Source organism: Cetorhinus maximus, chromosome 11 (genome assembly GCF_964194155.1).
Source record: "Cetorhinus maximus chromosome 11, sCetMax3.hap1.1, whole genome shotgun sequence".
Classification (NCBI taxonomy): domain Eukaryota; kingdom Metazoa; phylum Chordata; class Chondrichthyes; order Lamniformes; family Cetorhinidae; genus Cetorhinus; species Cetorhinus maximus.
Genome location: NC_135889.1, coordinates 75,923,785 through 75,935,819, shown reverse-complemented (window position 1 = coordinate 75,935,819; position 12,035 = coordinate 75,923,785). Strand labels below are relative to the sequence as shown.

The following is a 12,035-nucleotide window of genomic DNA, read 5'->3' as shown; positions in this document are numbered from 1 at the left end:
TTTTAAAAAGCATCTTAAGGAAAACTGCATCTCACCAGATTCCGAGAACCAACAGGAAATGATGGTCAGTTAGTCCTGCCTTTCAAGCAGAGAAAATATGTTCACTGTATGGATTTTGTGACGGACAGGCAGCTGGAAGATTTGCTTTAGCTTGCAGCAAGTGGAAGAAATCAACAGTGGTTCTCATAGAACCTTGTGATGGAAAGCAGTCAACAAAGTTAGCCTGGAAAACTGTGGGAAGGCAGTTAGGTATCTGCCAGCAACCCAAACAAAGAGCTGAGGCATCCACCGTCAAGAAGTTCTAATGGAAGGACCCCCGTAGAATCTTCCCTTGGAGGAATATCTGGAATACTAAGGAGAAGGAAAGTAAATTTGGAGGTCTGTGGCATACCTCTTGGGGGAAATAAAAAGTAGATCTGAATTTATAAAAGATTTCATAAGCTGTAGTGTTAAGTTAATAGTGTTTACCTTGTTTAATTCATTTTAATATACAATAAAGTTTATTTTTGTTTAAAAATGAAATGTTGTGGCATAGTTCTGTAAGTTAATTACAGGATATTTGGAGTTCTTCTTTAAACGTCAATGAGAGGTGTCAGCTGTGGCTCAGTTCATAGCACCCTCGCCTTTGAATCAGAGGGTTATGGGTTCATGTCCCACTCCCGGAAACCAAGAACTGTGATTGTACTCGAAAGAGTTGCAATCTGTGACTGTTGATAACTCGAAAGAATTTTAAACGTCAGTGACCCCTAACAGGATTGTAACAGTAGGCAAGAGAGTGCATTAGTCACTGTGATCACCTGAATGATAGAAGCAATGAAGGTTCAATTAGCTATCATTAACCTTATTGCAATGCCTCATCAAGCGTACCTTTATCAGGTATTTATTATACAGCCTCTGTCAGCCAGCTATGTGGAGTACTACTGAATCATTTAGCAATTTTTAACTTTAATGTTGCTACTGCACAAAGTGACTTTTTTGCAAAGCTAGAAAGCTGTAATTGGTGCTCCTCAGCTAGGACATCTCCCAAATTGGTACTGCTGTGTGATGGCTCCCATAATGTGTCAAGGATTTAGAACAATTAAGACTGTTTGTAGGTTATCTAAATTGTGGGAGCTTTCTCATTTTTGGAACAATAGGTGTTTTCACACATTATCCTGACCACTTCCTTGGGTCTTAAGTTTGGGTTTTGTTAGCAATTTTGGCATGAAGTTAGTCAAGATTACTTTGAGATCAAAAATAAACTAGTTCTATAATGTAACACCTAGGCTTTTACAAAGCAGTATTAAAAGGTTACCTATTTTGCCAATTTGCATGATGTCATAATGCAAACATTTTTAAGAGCATGCTCAGTATATAGATTCCTCCCACAGGTCAGTCAAGTTCTAATGGTGTGTGGAGGATCCCAATGAAGAACTTGCAAGGTAGGTAAATGTAACTTTTTGATTCACTCCTTCAGGAAGCTTGATATTTGGTAATGAAGTACCTAGTTTCCTAGTTAGAAATTCCTTAACAACTATAAACTAAGTATTTTTTGGATGTATATATGATAATTTTATACCTAGTCTGATCCCCATGCCTTCTCAAGGGCTAGGTAACACAGTACATATTATAAATCAAGCAAGCTGAGCCATGGGGGAGCGTGTGTTTATCTAGGCACTGATGCATCACATGTTATCCTCCCTGAAATGTAAAAATGTGGAATGAGAAAAATGCTTCAACCACTGAGCCTTCTCTTTCAAATCAGTCATGTACAACTTACACAGTTATAGATTCACTCCAACCTGTTTTCTTCCATTAGCGAGATTGAATAAGGACAGTAAATCATAAATAAGTGAAAACTTATAAAAAAGTAACGTAGCAAAAACCCCAGAATGCCCATTTTCTATTTTAGTTTATATTTTTAACCCTCATGAGTTGGTTTTCTCAGTTCCAGCTGAACAGCAGTCAAAGTATTCAATTAGGTATTTGAACTCTGTGCCTGTATTTATCAAATATTCTTTGATACTGCTTTTAAGCAGATAATTTAGAGAACTCTTTTACAAAGGAGTTAATTGATTAAGTAGCCAGTTGGTTTTGAAATCGATATATATTGTTCCATGTCACTGCTACTGTGGTTTTATGTGGATTTTAAGAAAGCTTTGACAAGGTACCAGTTAAAAGACTTATTAAAAGCTTAATGGCACATGGGATTCATGGCAATATGATTACATGAATAGTAAAGTGACAAGGAGGTGCAGGGGTAGGGGGTGAGAATGTAAAAGAAAGGGATAAAAGAAAGTTTTCCACAGTGGCAAGTTATTTAAAATTTGTTCTTGAGATGTGAGTGATGCTGTTGAGGTACCAACGCTGGTTGCCCTGAGGGCATTAAGAGTCAACCAGAAATTGTGGACTGGAGTCACATGTAGGCCAAACTGAGACAGGAACAAGTTCCTTCTTTAAAGAGCATTAATAAACCAGTTGGGTTTTCATTGCAAAACCACAGCACCGTTCATGATAATTTTTATGGTGTCAACTCTCAAATTATCATATTTATTGAATTTCAATAATTTTAACAAATGAAAAATTAGGCGGTTTCTGTTATCAAATCTTCATGTGGCACGTTTTTCCAACAGCATCCTGCTCAAATGATGTGAACAGTTTTTGGTGTAAATACAATCCTAAAACTCCCCCCTTCATTGAATGATAACAGTCCACAAATTAATTGACATCCAACATAAACGGTACCAGTGTAAATCTATAGTGCTGTCTTTGAAACAACATAAAAAGTTGGCTGTAATGATGTTTATGCGGTTTCTTTTATTAGGAATAAGTCCTGAACATTATATGCTGCATCACATTGTGGCGTTTTCTTAATAAAGTGTTCTTAATTCATGTCTCAAGTGTCAGCTTGGCTCAGTTCTAGCTTAGCATTCTTCACGTTTAAATCAGAAAGTTTCCAGGTTCAAACCCATTCGGCAGGATTGGGGATCTGGGCTGACACTTAGGATGCAATATAAAGAAAGTGCTACATTGTTGGAGGTGTTATCATTCAGATGAGATGACAACTTGTATTTGTGTCACACCTACAATATAATAAAATGTCCCAAGATGCTTTGCAATATTTGCAAATAATGACACCAAGCCGCATAAGGCGATATTAGGGCAGGTGATCAAAAGCTTGGTTGAAGACGTTTAGGGAGGGAATTCCAGAGGGCCTTGGCAGCTGAAGACATGGCCACCCATAATGGAATGATTAAAACTGAAGATTCTTGAGAGGCCAAAATGAGAGGAATGTAAATACCTCAGAGACTTGTTGGGCTGGTGAGATTACAGAGATAGAGAAGGATGAGGCCATGGTGGGAGTTGAAAACAATAATCCAAATTTTAAAACTGAGCTGTTGCTTAACCAGGAGCTAATGTAGGTCAGCAAGCACAAGGGTGATCCATGAATGGGGCTTGGTATGAGTAAGAGCATGGGCAGCACAGTTTTGGATGAGCTCAAGTGTAGAATGTTGGAGGGGCAAGGACTGTATGTTAGAATAGTCAAGTTTAGAGAAAACAAAGGCATGAATGAATATTGGAACAGCACAGAAGTTGAGGCAGGGATGGAGTCAGGGGTTTTAATGGGGATAGAAATAGGCGGTATTAGTGATGGCACAAATATGTGGTTGGAAGCTCATCTTGGGGTCAAATATGACACCATGATTGTGAATGGTCTGCTTGAGCCTCAGACAGTTGCCGGGGAGAGGGATGGATTCCGTGGCGAGGGAACAGAGTTCATAGTGGGGACCAGAGGCAAAGGATTTGATCTGGCTAGTATTTAGTTAGAGGAAGTTTCTGCTCATCTGGTACAGGATGTTGGACAAGCAGCCTGATAATTTAGCCACAGGGCAGTATTGAGAGGGATGCGGTGAGGTAGAGATGGGTGTTATTGGTGTTACGACTGGTTCTCAGGTGAGGTCCCCCATTTCGTTAACCTCCCGAATGGGATCCCAGTTTTGTTTTGCTCCCAGTGAAGAGCAATGAGCTGGCTCCCCTTTATTATTCAACCCCCTCGGCTGTTCACCATAAGGTTAACTTAAAAAGGATCCCTTCCCCTGTGGACACCTTTTTCCAGTCCAAATGTTTTTTTTTGTTTACAAGGAGCCAGTTTAACCAGGCTTTCTTGTGTCAAGGAAAAGGTTGACTAGATACGAAAACCCGAGAAAGATAATAAAAACGCAACATACATACACACAGATCAGAAATGAGAAGTTAAGAGCCAAAAGAGAATCATAGAGTCATGGAGGTCGACAGCACAGAAAAAGGCCCTTCGGCCCATCGAGTCTGCGCCAGTCAAACAAGTACCTAACTATTCTAATCCCAATTTCCAGCACTAGGCCCATAACCTTGTATGCCATGGCATTGCAAGTGTACATCCAAATACTTCTTGAACGTTATGAGGGTTTCTGCCTCTACCATCCTTTCAGGCAGTGAGTTCCAGATTCCCACCACCTTCTGGGTGAAAAGATTCTTCCTCACATCCCCTCCAAACCTCCTGCCCCTTACCTTAAATCTATGCCCCCTGGTTATTGATCCCTCCACCAAGGGGAAAAGTTCCTTCCTGTCTACCCTATCTGTGCTCCTCAATTTTATACACCTGTCATGTCCCCCCCTCAATCTCCTCTGCTCTAGGGAAAATAACCCAGTCTATCCAATCTTTCCTCACAACTCAAACTCTCCAGCCCAGGCAACATCTTGGTAAATCTCCTCTGCACTATCTCTAGTGCAATCACATCCTTCCACCCTTCTGGATTCCAGAACTGCACGCAATACTCTAGCTATGGCCTAACCTATGTTTTATACAGTTCCAGCATAACCTCCCTGCTTTTATATTCTATGCCTCGGCTAATTGAAGGCAAGTATCCCATATGCCTTCTTAACCACCTTATCTAACTGTCCCGCTGCCTTAAAGGACCAGTGGACATGCACACCAAGTCCCTCTGATCCTCGGTGCTTCCCAGCGTCCTACCGCTCATCCCGTGCCTTGTTTGTCCTGCCCAAGTGCATCACCTCACACTTATAAAAGTTTAAAAAGATACAAATCAATGTTTGGCTTGTCCGGGAGGTGTAGATGGCTTTAAGTTGTGCCCATTAAGTTGGATGATCGCGGTAGAGCTGGCTTTGGCAGTTTCACAGTTAGAAACTGAAAATTGGAATGACGCGCGGTGACGTCGGGATGCACGCCTGACGTCACTGAGCGTCATTTTACTCGTTGGCAAGCAGGGCCCACCCCCACACGCCGACCCAAAGATTCTGGCCTATGTCTATCTTAGTGATGTAAGCTGCTTTACCTACCCCATCTATGCAGTCTTCCAGATGGGGTATCAGGTAGGAGTCAGCTCGGGTCACTGCATTAACTTTTGGGTCATCAATGCAGAAACTTGTGGAGCTGTCCAGCTTGGGCACGAGCACAACTGCGGAACTCCAGCTACTGCTGCTAGGCTCTATTAGTTAGTGCTACAGCATGTAGTTAAACTCTCCCCAAACCAGGACCAGCTTTTCTGAGCTTTATGGGAGGGGCCTCTCCCACATCCACATCATGTGGAGCTAGTGTGGTGCAGCCAGGCTTGTCTCTACATAAACCTTTAAATACAGTGAGCAGCCTTGTCAGCTCTGCTCGCTGTTCTGCAATTAGGTGAGTGAATAAGGAGTCTAAGCTCGCTAGTATCTCTGTGTTGGTCAGCCAGGCAGTAGGGGATTCAATGTGGGCGTCGCCAATGTCTCCCTCCAATTCATCCCCACTGCTACCCTCATCATCTAGGTCAGTGACAATGGGACAGACCATTACCTGCTTGTCCCCTTCTTGGCTGTGACATTGCTTTACCATGTTAACATGTCACAGCCTTTGCTTTTTTCCCTGACCTGGGGTCTCAATTAGTTAGTTTACTTCCCCAAGCTTCTTAGCTACTCTGTACGGGCCACTGAACCAATCTTTTAGGGGTTTACCTGGTATAGGCAGGAGCACTAACACGTCACCTCCTGGCTGAAAGATTCAGGCCCTGGCATGTTTGACTGCCTGTTTCTTCATAGCTGTCTGGGAAATTTTTAAGTGCTCTCGGGCCACATCACAGGCTCTTATAAGTCACTCCTGGAACACTGCTCCATAATCCAACATGGAGACTTCCTTCTTCTGTTCTAAAAACCTCTCCTTGATTAGTTTCAGAGGCCCTTGCACTTGGTGGCAGTATGCCCTGATCATTTGTTTTTTTAGAGTCTGGTGGTACTGTTCTCATGCCCCCTGCGACTGCGGGTGATACGCTGAAGAGTTCAGCTGGGTCACGCCCAGGTTACCCATGACTCCCTGGAATATTTTAGACATGAAATCTGAGCCCTGATCGGACTGGATCTTGGTGGGCAGCCCATACTTGATAAAGAATTGGGTTAATTCCGCCACCACTGTTTGGTTCTCAGGGGAACAGCCTCTGGGAAGCAGGTAGCTGCGTCCATGATGGTGAGGATATACTGGTTTTGTTTTGGGCAGGGGGCCCACACAGTCCACTGACACCTTGCTGAATGGTTCCCCAAAAGCCAGCAGGGGAATCACAGGTGCAGATTTTACTGCAGGCTAGGGTTTTTCCCACAGCTTGGCAGGTTCTGCAAAACCTTACTACATTCCTGTGGAGATGTGGCCAGTAAAATGCTGGCTGATATGGGCTTGCATTTTGGGTACACCGACATGCCCTGCTGTTATGTTTAAGTGTTGGTACTGCCGATAACCTTTTAGAGATTGATGAATACTCACGTAGACACTGTGGTGGTTGGACAAGGTGCTTCATTTATTAACTGCAGTGACTGAACTAACCAGGACAAACATGGACTCTGTGATCTCTGTGTGGCTGCCAAGTACGGCAAGCTCAATAAGACATTCAAAAGACATTCAATACATAACGCCAGCCATCGGAATTTTGTGAGCTAGTCATAATATTTCCCTACAGTACCTCGGTGCCATCACTATCTGGTGGAGCACTGTCAGATATCTTGGAGGCTTGTGGGGTGGAGATTACAGAGAAAGGGAGGGGCAAGGTTATGGAGGGATTTGTTTTCACTAAATCAAGGCTGGTCCTGCTTATTCAGCTACTGGATTCCATGGCATTATTTTTCACCTGATGACTTGGTAACATTCATGCTACAGCCAACACCAGTAAAACAGATCAACTGATCATTGATCCCACTTGCTATTTGTGGATTCTGCTGGTGGACAAGATTATCATCACTTTTGGTATGTAACAAAAGAGACTGTGATGATCAGTTGCAAAACACTGAGGCATTTTTAAGATGTGATGAGATACAGTATAGGTACAAGATCTTCTCACTGAAAGATTTTTAGAAAATATGTGGATCTGAATCCTCACTCAAAGTCTTTGTAAATATTGCTTATTTTGTGACTTGCCCTTCTAAAATTATATTATCATACACATAGAACCTGTAGTTTAAATTTTGTTTACATTTTAGATATAATTTATGGATCAATTTTAGTGACATTGGTTGTTAACTATGTCTAGCTGTTATGAAAGTACTGTCAGCCATTGATATTCTCTTTTTAAGAGAAGACTGGAAGTTCAGAATTTCAGAAGTGTTTGAAAGAAGGTCTTTAGATGCACATGGAGGCACTCTTGTTCATTGTAATTACAGAAACTGTGCATGTAGCATTAGATCTGTCCAAATAGTTTCTTTTGATTCCTTCATGGGAAGTGACATTGCTGGGAAGGCCAGCATTTATTGCTCATCTCCAATTGCCCTTGAGAAGGTGGTGGTGAGCTGCCGCCTTGAACCGCTAAAGCCCATGTGCTTTAGGTACACTCACAATGCTGTTGGGAAGGGAGTTCCAGGATTTTGACCTAGCGCAAGTGGAGGAACGACGATTTAGTTCCAAATCAGGTTGGTGTGTGGCTTGGAGGGGAACTTGCAGGTGGTGGGGTTCCCATGCTTCTGCCACCCTTGTCCTTCTAGATGGTAGAGGTCGCAGGTTTGGAATGCGCTGTCAGGGGAGCCTTGGTTGGTTGCTGAAGTGCATCTTGTAGATGGTACACCCTGCTGGGCATCAGTGGTGGAGGGAATGAATGTTTAAGGTCGTGGATTGTGTGTAAATCAAGTGAGCTGCTTTGTCCTGGATAGTTTTGAGCTTCTTGAGTGTTGTTGGAGCTACACTCATCCAAGCAATTGAAGAATATTCCATCACACTCCTGACTTGCACCTTATAGATGGTTGACATTTAGCCAATTCTGTAAAGCTTTGGAGGTTGGAACAGATTGTGTTATTCAAAATTTTCATCATCTTGTTACTTGTAGCCGTTTCTATCCTTTACAATGAATTGTAACCCTTCTTATAATTTAATGACGCAAGTTCCTCCAATTTATTCTCAAAAGTTATGCATTATCTTAATTTTTGGTTGGCACGGACTTAACGGTCTTAAGTCACTGGATGTCCCACAAAATATTATCATATCTTGATGCTGTGGAGAGAGAAGAACCATTCGAGAAAAATGTAATTGACTTTGTTTCAATTAGTGTTTGAAAATATTCAGATTGATGAAACGCCTTATATTGAAACTTGATTGATTTATCACATTAAACCTGACTTTTCTCCTCCTATCCATTAAATCACTTAAATGCTGCTAACAGGTGTTTTACAATCAATATAAATAACTGATTGAAACATTGTTGTAATGTTTGCTTGGTCATATACTGATTGTGTGTATCTGAAAGCTAGATACAGGAGGTTGCAGAGGACATTAGAGTTTAAACGAACATCTATTTCAAGAAGCAATGCTGTTTTTAAACTAACCAACTAATTCAAATAGTTATGTGTCAGTGTTGCGCATTAGAAATTAGTGAACTACAGAGTGAAGGAACAAAAACAGATTTCTCACTTAAATAATTTATATGATAGTGTAAATACTTAATCAAAAACTTGCTACTAAGAGGAGCATAATCTGTCTTTAAAAGATTTTTTAAAAGGGTATGAAGTTTCTTTAGAAAAACAATAAACAAAACTGTATTTTACATTTTCTAAGTTGGGAGCAGATTACTCCTTCCCAGAAGTTTAAGAGGATGCTTTATTTGCTAATATTTTGTCATTTGTTTGCAAACACACACATGTACTCTAGGCCGAAATACACTTTTTAAATTTATTCTTCCACAGGATGTGGACATCGCTGGCTAGGCCAACATTTATTGCCCATCCTAATTGTGCTTGAGAAGGTGGTGGTGAGCTGCCTTCTTGAAGCACTGCAGTCCACGTGGTGTAGGAGACCCACAGTGTTATTAGGGAGTTCCAGGTTTTTGACCCAGCAACACTGAAGGAACGGCGATATAGTTCCAAGTCAGAATGGTGTGTGGCTTGGAGAGGAACTTGCAGGTGATGGTGTTTCCATGAATTTGCTGTCCTTGTCCTTCTAAGCGATAGAGGTTGTGGGTTGTCAAAGGAGTCTTGGTGGGTTGCTTGAGTGTATCTTGTAGATGTGACACACTGCTGTGCATTGATGATGGAGGGAATGAATGTTTAAGGTGGTGGATTGGGTGCAGATCAAACAGGCTGCTTTGTCCTGGATTATGTCAAGCTTTTTGAGTGTTGGTGGAGCTGCACTCATCCAGGCAAGTGGAGAGTATTCTATCATACTCCTGACTTGTGCCTTGTAGATAGTGGGTAGGCTTCAGGGAGTCGGGAGGTGAGTTACTTGCTGCATGATTCCTAGCCTCTGACCTGCTCTTGTGGCCACAGTATTTATATGACTGCTCTGATTCAGTTTCTGGTCAATGGTAACCCCCAGGATGTTGATAGTGGGGGATTCAGTGATGGTAATGCCATTGAAAGTCAAGACGAAATGGTTAGATTCTCTCCTGTTGGAGCTAGTTATTGCCTGGTATTTATGTGGTGCAAATGTTACATGCCACTTATCAGACCAAGGGTGAATGTTGCCCAGGTCTTGCTACATCATGTCTTTTGCAAGGGATGTCATCACAATAACCCACTGCTCTAATCCAAAACAAAAGTTTGCCAAAATAAACAAGACATTGGCTCTGATATTCCTTTCTAGTTCACCTAGGGAACATTATCAAGTGTTTGGAGAAGAGGATGGAGACACATTATGACAGGTCTCTGCCTATTTTATGTTGTCATGGAATTTCAGGGGCTCTTCCAAAGTGATGAACCTAGGATTAGGCCTAGAATGGCCATGGAGGTGAGAATGGACCAGGGTGAAAGTCTAGGAAGATAAGTAGAACCTTCCTTTCCAGACTTCCATATCGTGTTCGAACAGCAACCAAAAGGCCCTGAGGCTGGCAGCTTGTCTTGCAGTTCCCCAGTGATCCAATCCTTTTTAGAAGACACAAGGCCTTATAAAGGGGGGGTGGGGCTGCAACAACAGTGTGATCGGACTTTTCAAATGATCCTACCCAGCACGGTCAGCCACTCTGAGGCAAGCAGTTGGTTCAGTTATTATAATTGATTGTTAAATAAATAAAATATGCTACCTACATACCATTAGTTGTCTACAAAAGATAGGAGAGAGTGGATAATGCAGATAAGTCAACCTGCATGAGATAATTTCATTTACTTGTGACCTTAAATCTCTCATGACCTGGAATGAGGATAGGTATTTGACAGTGATTAGATGTATCTTGGTGTTGAATCAGCAGTATTACAGCTGATTTACTACAAAACTGCTGACTCTTTCAGTATGAACTACCTTTGTCAAACATCTATAACTGATTCTGCGATGGTCCTGCTGTCAGTCATGTACCACTTGCAGCTATTACTTTTCCTGTACAGAATCCACAAAGCTCTTACAAAAGCTTCAATTATAAAGCACCAGTTGGACATTGAACTGTCAATTGTGGCAATTAATAGGATGAATCTCATTGCCATAAGTAAAACTGGTATTGAAATTTGCACCGTGTGCACTATCTTTTTTGTTGTTATTGCCATTACCATTATAAAAAAATGTTGACACACTTTGCATGGAGTCGACAACATTTTAAAATTAATATTGATAGAGAATGAGAACCAAACCTGACAAAGTAGGAAATATTTACTTCATGTTTGAAATATATCAATGGGTGAGGACTTTATACTGAAATGTTCTAAGCTTTCCTTCTCTAAATTCAATGTATTGGACATCTAGATAAATTAAATATGTATTGTAAATGAGCCATAGATACTGAGACAGAGGAACTGATTTTATGTTCAGTGAACATCAGAGGGAGTGATCAGGCAGCAAAGGCCCAAACCATTTTGATAGTTCAGTATCTTTTGAATCTCATTGGTGAGTTGCCTTAACAGTCAGTAATAATGGCCAGCTTGTTGACTTGGAGGATGGGATTTTTTGTGGGGGCCTGGGCATTATTTAAGTTTAGCACTTCTTAAAGCGAGTTGTAATTTAACACTTCCCAAATGGTTGAGGCAATTTTTTGATTGGGGCTAAGAGATGCACAAGATTCATCACACAGCAGTTGAGTTTTTGATGGAACAGGTGATGGCCTAGATATAGATCCTCTTCCCCTCTGATGGCAAAAGGGTGACCAGCCAGACAATGCTGAAAACCTGGAGGGAAATGGCAAAGAATGTAAATGCAGAACATATCATCTCTAGAACATGGTGCAATGCTGCAAGCGATTCAACTATCTTAAATGGGCACCAAGTGTGAGAGTGATACCTTGCTATCTCTATTTCTCAGCATGAGACCTTTCCCTCTCAGCACTCCAAGTATTTCCCTTCCTGGGCTCACATACTTCTCCTACAACACAAGGCAATATTGCAACAACTCCCCTTCTCATTCCAATCACGCACTCATCAACTGCTCATGCCCCCACAAGAGGCCCAAACATTATTTTGCATTTAACCACTAACTACTAAACATTTTACTATTTTCTTGCCTGCTTTCACCTTTTACACTTCACACTAAAGCTATTTTCTTGCAAATGGTCACCACCTCATCCTACTCACAGCATGCACATGTAGAAAGCTGCCTCACGTATCTGCACATTCTTTTCCACAACCACACTCACCCTTTGTCT

At 41.6% G+C, this 12,035-nt stretch overlaps 1 protein-coding gene across 1 annotated transcript in view; it reads left to right on the top strand.

Annotated features, from left to right (window-relative positions):
* Positions 1 to 1,348: 1,348 nt before the first annotated feature.
* Positions 1,349 to 12,035, top strand: part of itgb6 (integrin, beta 6) — a 137,503-nt gene continuing 126,816 nt past the window's right edge. Inside the window, exon 1 of the mRNA XM_078552246.1 lies at positions 1,349 to 1,421. The gene's annotated coding sequence lies outside the window, so the exon portion shown is untranslated. The remainder of the gene's footprint in view (positions 1,422 to 12,035) is intronic.